An 8,757-nucleotide genomic window follows, 5' to 3' on the forward strand; every position below is an offset into this window, starting at 1 on the left:
CTCCCACTTTTCATCAAATAGATACAATTTTGGACACGGAATGATTACACTGTGTGACTGAATCTTCACCTGACAGTAAAAATGACATTATAACTTGAATTCTTGATAGGTCTTAATCTAATCAACATTTGATGCTTTTTACGGAGTCGGGGACTGACGTCATAAAACAACCGTCACGCCTTCATTTTTTACAGAATTTGTGACAGATCTTCAACTGATTGGTCGTGTCGGGCTTCAAAATCATAATGATTTATGATGTACTTCTCCCAAACACGAATCATTAGACAGATATGAGATCTACGACTTCGTTACTGAAAATCCAGACATATCAGCTGGAATTCTTGTTAGATAATAGAGGAGTGGAGTAGTGTAAAACAAAAAAAAAAACAACAACAAACAAACAAAGCGGTTTTTGAGGAAAAAAGATTTGAGAGTTGCAAACTCGAGTACAGTGTATAATGTATCAAGCTAAAAATAATTTGTTTTGATGATGTTTGACATATAAGAATACATTCAATACATATGTTTTATTTCTTGTGAGAAATGACAAAAGAACATTTAATATTTGATTAATCTTTATCATCTCTGTCAATGTTTCACGTCCATGACATGCTAGTCAAACCAACATGTTCTACGTTTAGATTATTTGTATTATTTCTATAGAAAACACACGAGAACGACCTTGTGTGAGGACATGGAGTACGGAAATCATAATTAGAAAACTAGACTTGGAATTTGTCAACACTGACAAATTAGGTGATCCGATCTTTTCGAAAATCAATAATTTGAGTTCTGATCCCAATATAGGCATGACCATACAGGTTTCATCTGTGTTTAGGAACATTGGCCGTGTGATGTTTGGATTCTCATTTAGAAAAGGGAGTCAGGTCTGCCATCTTTGGTACCAAATTCCGTATACACTATAACGAAGATGCAAAATGAAGTACATATGACCTTTGACCCCACTTTGCACAGCCAAGATGGCATCTGAGCAAAAAGTGGTTATTTTGTGAAATGATCCTTGTAACATGGTCTTTACGTGTGCAAAATATGGAAAAGATAAGACATGTATTCACCAAGATACAAGATGATACATTTATGACCTTTGACCCTAATTTACATACCCAAGATGACGTCTGATCAAGTAGTTGTTATTTTATGAAATAATGTACGTGACATGAACTAAACATGTGCAAAATATGGGGATGATAGGGGGTGTTTTTCTTGAGTTATTGCAGAGAAAGTTGCAGAAAGAAAGAAATATCTCAATACATCGAAGATAAGTTTGATTTCAACCAAGTTTTTTGACATAATCTCGGCGTCGTATGAAAAAATAGAGAGAACTCGACGACAGCTCAAAGTCTCAGCTACAACATACTAAAATCTGAGAGAAATTCACGGAAGAGTAAGTGAGCTAGTGCTCGATAAAGACCGTCATGTCAATTTTCATTTCCAGAAGAATTCCCTCCCATAGAGATAACACGTAAACTGGTTAAATTTGACAAGGTTACATTATATCCATTTTCACGAGGTGAAGACATCATCCGATTAAACTTTGATTGAAGAAAACTTAAAGAGTATTAAATTGGCTACAACATACTAAAATCTGGAAGAAATTCACCGAAGGGTAAGTGAGCTAGTCGTCAATAAAGACAATCATGTCAATTTTCACATCTAGAAAAATTCCCTGCCATAGAGATAACACGTCATAACGAAGATACAGGAAGAAGTACATATGACCTTTGACCCCACTTTGCACAGACAAGATGGCATCTGAGCCAAAAATGGTTATTTTGTGAAATGATCCTTGTAACATGGTCTTTACGTGTGCAAAATATGGGAGAGATAGGACATGTATTCACCAAGATACAGGATGAAACATTTATGACCTTTGACCCTAATTTACATACCCAAGATGGTGTGTGATCAAGTAGTTGTTATTTTATGAAATAATGGACGTGACATGAACTAAACATGTGCAAAATATGGTGGTGATAGGGTATGTTTTTCTTGAGTTATTGCAAAGAAAGTTGCAGAAAGGAAGAAATATTTCAATACATCGAAGATAAGCTTTAATTTCAACCAAGTTTTTGGACGTGATGCCGACAACGTATGAAAAAAATGAAGGGTACATTAACGATAGCCCAAAGTCTCAGGTACAACATACTAAAATATGGGAGAAATTCACCGAAGCATAAGTGAGCTAGTGCTCGATAAAGATAGTCATGTCAGTTTTCATTTCCAGAAAAACTGCACTCCCATAGAGATAACACGTAAACTGGTCAAATTTGACAATGTTACTTTTAATCCCTTTTTACGAGGTGATGCCGTCATCCAATCAAAATGTTGTTATTATATGACTGAAAGACCATTTAATAAGCTACATTATATTGAAATTTGGACGAAAATCAACAAAAGAATAAGTGAGATACGCTTGAGTGAACTTGGAATTTGATGACGTCATTTTGAAAATTTACTTTTAAAAATTTATTAAGAAATTTGATATCTTTTAATCATTTTTTCAGCATCGCCAACCCATGAAATGACATGTACAACTCATCAGCTTTCAGAATATGTAAAGAAAATGGGGGGTCACCGTCCATCCTAACGAGTAAAATCGGATTCAAAATTGGCGGTTTTTTTGCATTGTTGCACTGTATATCGCCATTGACGCGCGCGCGGCATTTCAACTTTGACGGGCCCGTATGACGTCATATTGAGTGGGATTGACTTGAAACTTGGTAGAAATATTCTTTGACATTTCAGACATCCGATCAAAGTGAAAAAACGGGAAATTTTCATTGCATATGAGCTGTGCGTGCGTATATGTGCGCGCGCGTACGCGTCCGTCCGATTTTTTCAATTTTTCAAAAAATGCTCCAAATGGTCTGAAACGTGTGCAAAAAAAATTTGAGCTCGATTTGAGCATACAAATATTTTAACGCGCGCGTACGCGCACGTTTTAAGAGAAAATATGAATTTTGAGAATATGAGTAAAATGCGCATAACTTGAAATGTATGTGACGTAAATTTCATTGAAAAATTCCATTCCATTAATGAGATATGAATGAAAATGTGTTTTCATATAATGACGTCATAGTGACGTCACGGTCGACTGATCACAGTGATACATAAAATTTGTCGTCTTTGGGACATGATACATATATGGTATGAGTTTGAAATTGATACTCTGAGAACTTTTTGAGTAAGTAGATACACAACTTTTGTCCAGAAATAAGAACGAACCAACAAAGAATCCGTACAGATACAGAAGGTGATCCGAGAGGATACTCGGATCACCTAAAAAAATTAAATCTTTGATGAACAAAACTTAAAGAGTATTAAATTGGCTACAACATACTAAAATCTGGAAGAAATTCACCGAAGGGTAATTGAGCTAGTCGTCGATAAAGACAATCATGTCAATTTTCACATCTAGAAAAATTCCCTCCCATAGAGATAACACGTCATAACGAAGATGCAGGAAGAAGTACATATGACCTTTGACCCCACTTTGCACAGACAAGATGGCATCTGAGCAAAAAGTGGTTATTTTGTGAAATGATCCTTGTAACATGGTCTTTACGTGTGCAAAATATGGTAAACATAGGACATGTATTCAGTAAGATACAGGATAAAACATTTATGACCTTTGACCCTAATTTACATAGACAAGATGGTGTCTGATCAAGTAGTTGTTATTTTGTGAAATAATGTACGTGACATGAACTAAATATGTGCAAAATATGGTGGTGATAGGGTATGTTTTTCTTGAGTTATTGCAAAGAAAGTTGCAGAAACAAAGACATATTTCAATACATTGAAGATAAGCTTTAATTTCAACCAAGTTTTTGGACGTGATGCCGACTCCGTATGAAAAAACAAAGGGCACACTTACGATAGCCCACGGTCTCAGCTACAACATACTAAAATCTGGGAGAAATTCACCGAAGCATAAGTGAGCTAGTGCTCGATAAAGATAGTCATGTCAGTTTTCATTTCCAGAAAAACTGCACTCCCATAGAGATAACACGTAAACTGGTCAAATTTGACAATGTTACTTTTAATCCCTTTTTAAGAGGTGATGCCGTCATCCAATCAAAATGTTGTTATTATATGACTGAAAGACCATTTAATAAGCTACAACATATTGAAATTTGGATGAAAATCAACGAAAGAATAAGTGAGATATGCTTGAGTGAACTTAAAATTCGATGACGTCATTTTGAAAATTTACTTTTTTTAGTTTATTAAGAAATTTGATATCTTTTCATCATTTTTCCAGCATCGCCAACCCATGAAATGACATGTACAACTCATCAGCTTTCAGAATATGTAAAAAAAATGGGGGGTCACCGTCCATCTTGACGAGTAAAATCGGATTCAAAATTGGCGGTTTTTTGGCATTGTTGCACTGTATATCGCCATTAACGCGCGCGCGGAATTTCAACTTTGACGGGCCCTTGTGACGTCATATTGAATCGGATTGACTTGAAACTTGGTAGAAATATTCCTTGACATTTCAGGCATCCGATAAGTGTAAAAAAATGGGAAATTTCTATTGCATAAGAGCTGTGCGTGCGTATATGTGCGCGCGCGTACGCGTCCGTCCAATTTTTTCAATTTTTCAAAAAATGCTCCGATTGGTCTGAAACGTGTGCAAAAAAAAATTTGAGCTCGATTTGAGCATACAAATATTTCAACGCGCGCGTACGCGCACGTTTTAAGAGAAAATATGAATTTTGATTATATGAGTAGAATGCGCTTGACTTGAACTATATGTGACGTAAATTTCATTGAAAAATTCCATTCCATTAATGAGATAGGAGTGAAAATGTGTTTTCATATAATGACGTCATAGTGACGTCACGGTCGACTGATCACTATGATTTTATAAAATTTTTCGTCTTTGGGACATGATACATATATGGTATGAGTTTGAGGTTGATACTCTGAGTACTTTCTGAGTACGTAGATACACAACTTTTGTCCAGAAATAAAGAAAGAAGAAGAAGAAGAAGAACAAAGAATCCGTACAGATACAGAAGGTGATCCGAGAGGATACTCGGATCACCTAATGAGCGTGGTGAAGAGAAGGGTGTTGAAATATCCGATGCTAATCAATAATGGAAGTTTGGCTTTGAAATGGCATATTTTGCAAAGGCTGAGGAATCTGGATCCCAACCAGACGGGGTCATCCCACGAGACCGACACCCACGAGTCATGCAACACATGAGTTCGACACTATATAGGCAAACAAGGCCCATGAATCCGACTGTAGGCAAACAAGTCCCACGAGTTCGACAGGCAAACACGGTCTAAGAGTTCGACACAAGGTAGCAACGATCCACGATTTCGACGTTGCATCACGGTCTTGTATATAGGCCTTGTTTGCCTAAATGTCGAACTCGTGGGCCTTAGTGTAGAATGCGTGGGCCTTGCTTGTCAAGTGTCGGACTCATGGGCCTTATCTGCTTAGTGTCTAACTCATGAGCTGTATGAGTCATGAGCTGTATGACTCGTGGGCTGCATGATTCGCGTGTGTCGAACTCTTGACGTACACCCAACCAGACTGTGGATAATCACTTCGATCATCCTATCGCTCTATAAAAATGTAGTATGCCTGCTCTGTCGCATATAGTTGTATGCGAGTGTGCTGATCCGAGTACATGAAAATATGATAACGCGGAGCATTATTCTTTTTTTCTGCCAGGCTAAAATAATAAAGAATATATTATTAAAAATGTCATTGATTGATGTGTGATATCAGCTATATGTATTCATAGCGAGCGAGATTGAGAAAAAAGGGATACAAGTTGAATAAAAGTATAGACAAATTGAGTTGTCCTTATCAGATCATTTTTGAGTTACAAATTTTGCATAAAGCAAGCAAACTATCAGCTACTGATAGGCTACTGTTACACTTTACTATCTAGTGCTATGTTAGCCTATATATGCTAATAAACGCTTCACATTTACTCTGAAGTTTGAATTATGATTTCCTTGGGACGGCAGGAAGTGAATGCATGCTTTCTCAATGTAACGCTCTTCACATTCTACTTACATGTAATTGCACGTATATATATTTCATTATGTACTTTATGGTGGACACTGCATTATATATTTCTCATATTGATAAAACAATATGACCTGTGCAAAGTATGCTTTGTATTTTGTTTCACCCTTTTGTTCGATAGAAATAAAACGAACATTGAATTGAATTATTCCTGAAGTACTTTTCCTGTTTTAGGTCTGAGGTTGGTCAATTTTGTGAAGGCTGGTCAGAACTCACATGTCTGATGTTTCTGTCACCTTGTTCGACATTGTTTAAAACTGCGATTCTATGATTCAGCATTCTTTTAGTAATATCTGTTCGTCTAGATTCATCTGTCAAATATAAAGCAAGTTTCTCCCTCAAATATGTTTATTCAGACATGACAAGTTTTCTTCACATATCGGAGCATGTAAAGAGAGCTGGTTTTTCGCACGATTTTTCTTTCTAGTGAAGATTTCATGTCACAATATCTTTGGAGGTATTCAAACTTTCCACACAGACTTTCGGTCAATGTAATTGATCTTCATTTGTATCAACTACCGACCTACAGTTATTAGTCTTTGATGTTATCAAGTTGAATATCTGATAACTTACAACTTCAACTTGAACTCAAATTAAAGCCTAAACAAACCGATAGAAAGAATGTGACTAAAAAAAAAGAATCAAACATTGGTTGTAGAAGTGGATATATACATAAATATATCTGAGGCGATACAATCCTTGATGGACTCATCTTTCAACTACGGATAACAATAAGTATTTGGAGCTGCAGTGTCATTGTTCGCCTTTTCTTGGGCACGAAACACCGTCAGTCAATGAGCCCAATATTCTGTCAATGGAGAGAGCGCCATCTATTGGTTAGACTAGCGTGAAACCCAACGGAGCGTATCCGTCAAGTCCGTAGACTGCTCCTGGTTACAGAGAGGATTACATAGACACCATAATGATTATTAAACTAGTTAGTATGCATCTATAATCTTACCTGGCAGTGAGAGTATCAAACAACAACAGGGAGAAAGGGGGGGGGGGTAGTGAGGATGCGGGGGGGGGGGGTAGAACAGGAGAGGGTACTATAAAAATGAAGAAGACAGAAGTGCCTGATATCTGTTGAAACCTCATTCCGTGAATAAAAACGAATTGAAATAATAATAATAATAATAATAATAATAATACTACTACTACTACTAATAATAATAATGATAATAATAATAAAAATGATAATAATAATGACATCAATAATAATAATAATAATCATCATCATCATCATCATCATAATCATAATAATAATACTATTAATAAAAAGATGTATGCTAATGCAATGCAAGGTGAAGTATTTCGATAATAAAAAACACTTCTTTGTAAGTCTGTTAACACCGATAAGTGGTATTCACCTCCATTCTGACTGCCTTACGAACCGTTTTTTTTCCTCCCCCTTGTCAACGTGTATAGAAAAGGATGCAGCTCTTCGCATTATGCCAAGGAGAGATCATAAGAACGAACTGACATAGAAATCATACTCAGTATACGAAATTCACGCCAACATAAATATATAGCATTTGTAAACTAATTTTGTATCAACTTTACGTCGTTCATAAACTACTTTCCTAAAATACTTCCCAGTCACTTCCCAGACTTCCCAGAGTACCCAGACACTCACAACTTTATGGTCGCTCGATCATCAAAGAGTTATGCCAAAAAAAGACATGGATAGAATTCAAATTCCATGGCGTCACGTACGTGTCGATGTTGTTATAGAATTTGATTCATGTACTGCCAAGTTGTGAGAGGTATCTGGAACTGCAAGGCAAGTAATGAATCTGCAGATATTCATGTATATAAATTTTAACATAATTCTCTCCACGCGCAAACGGGCAAACGCCCTTCACAAAATATTCGACAACAACCGGGTTCAGTGCCTGAGCGTTCCATTGATCGCGTCTGGCGAAGAAGGAGCCATAAATACATGTATGCTAGCACTTTAATAATTGTGTCGCCACCTGTTCCCTGTCTGAATACGAAATGTATCTCTGATTTGAAAATTATATACAAAGATAAGATTATAAACTACAGTCCAGAAAGTTGACCACCCAGGAGCAAAAACAAAACATAACAAAACAAAACAAGCGCAAGAACACACAGACATACACAGACTGAAACACAGACACACAGGCACTCACGCACGCACACACACACACACGCACACACACACACACACACACATACACATTCAATGCACATTCAGCAACGTTGCTCCTAAAAATCGCAGCTCCTCTTGAGTTTATAATGCCAGTAGCAACATTCAATAAGAGATTTCCCTTTGCTGCTACTCTGATACTGACTGATGTCGTCTGACAAAATCAACGAATCAAACATAATATTAAGTGATTGTTGTGATCATGATTATAATCAATATCCCATGCAAATACAGGCTCTTTTGATTTCTGACATAACTATTACAATTTTATCTGTCTCTGTATGACATGAATATGAATAAATTTGATTTGATTTGATTTGATTTGATTTGATTTGAATTTATTGGTTCCTGCATTATATCATTGCTCATGCAGATACATACATATATATCATATACATTGATGGTACCATACATATAAATGGATATACATAAATATTAATTGCTAACAAGGTAAGTTTCTTCATTACCTTTAGAATGTACAGCAAGACAGTTTCTTCATTGCCTTTAC

The sequence above is a fragment of the Diadema setosum genome, chromosome 8 (genome assembly GCF_964275005.1).
Source record: "Diadema setosum chromosome 8, eeDiaSeto1, whole genome shotgun sequence".
Classification (NCBI taxonomy): Eukaryota; Metazoa; Echinodermata; class Echinoidea; order Diadematoida; family Diadematidae; genus Diadema; species Diadema setosum.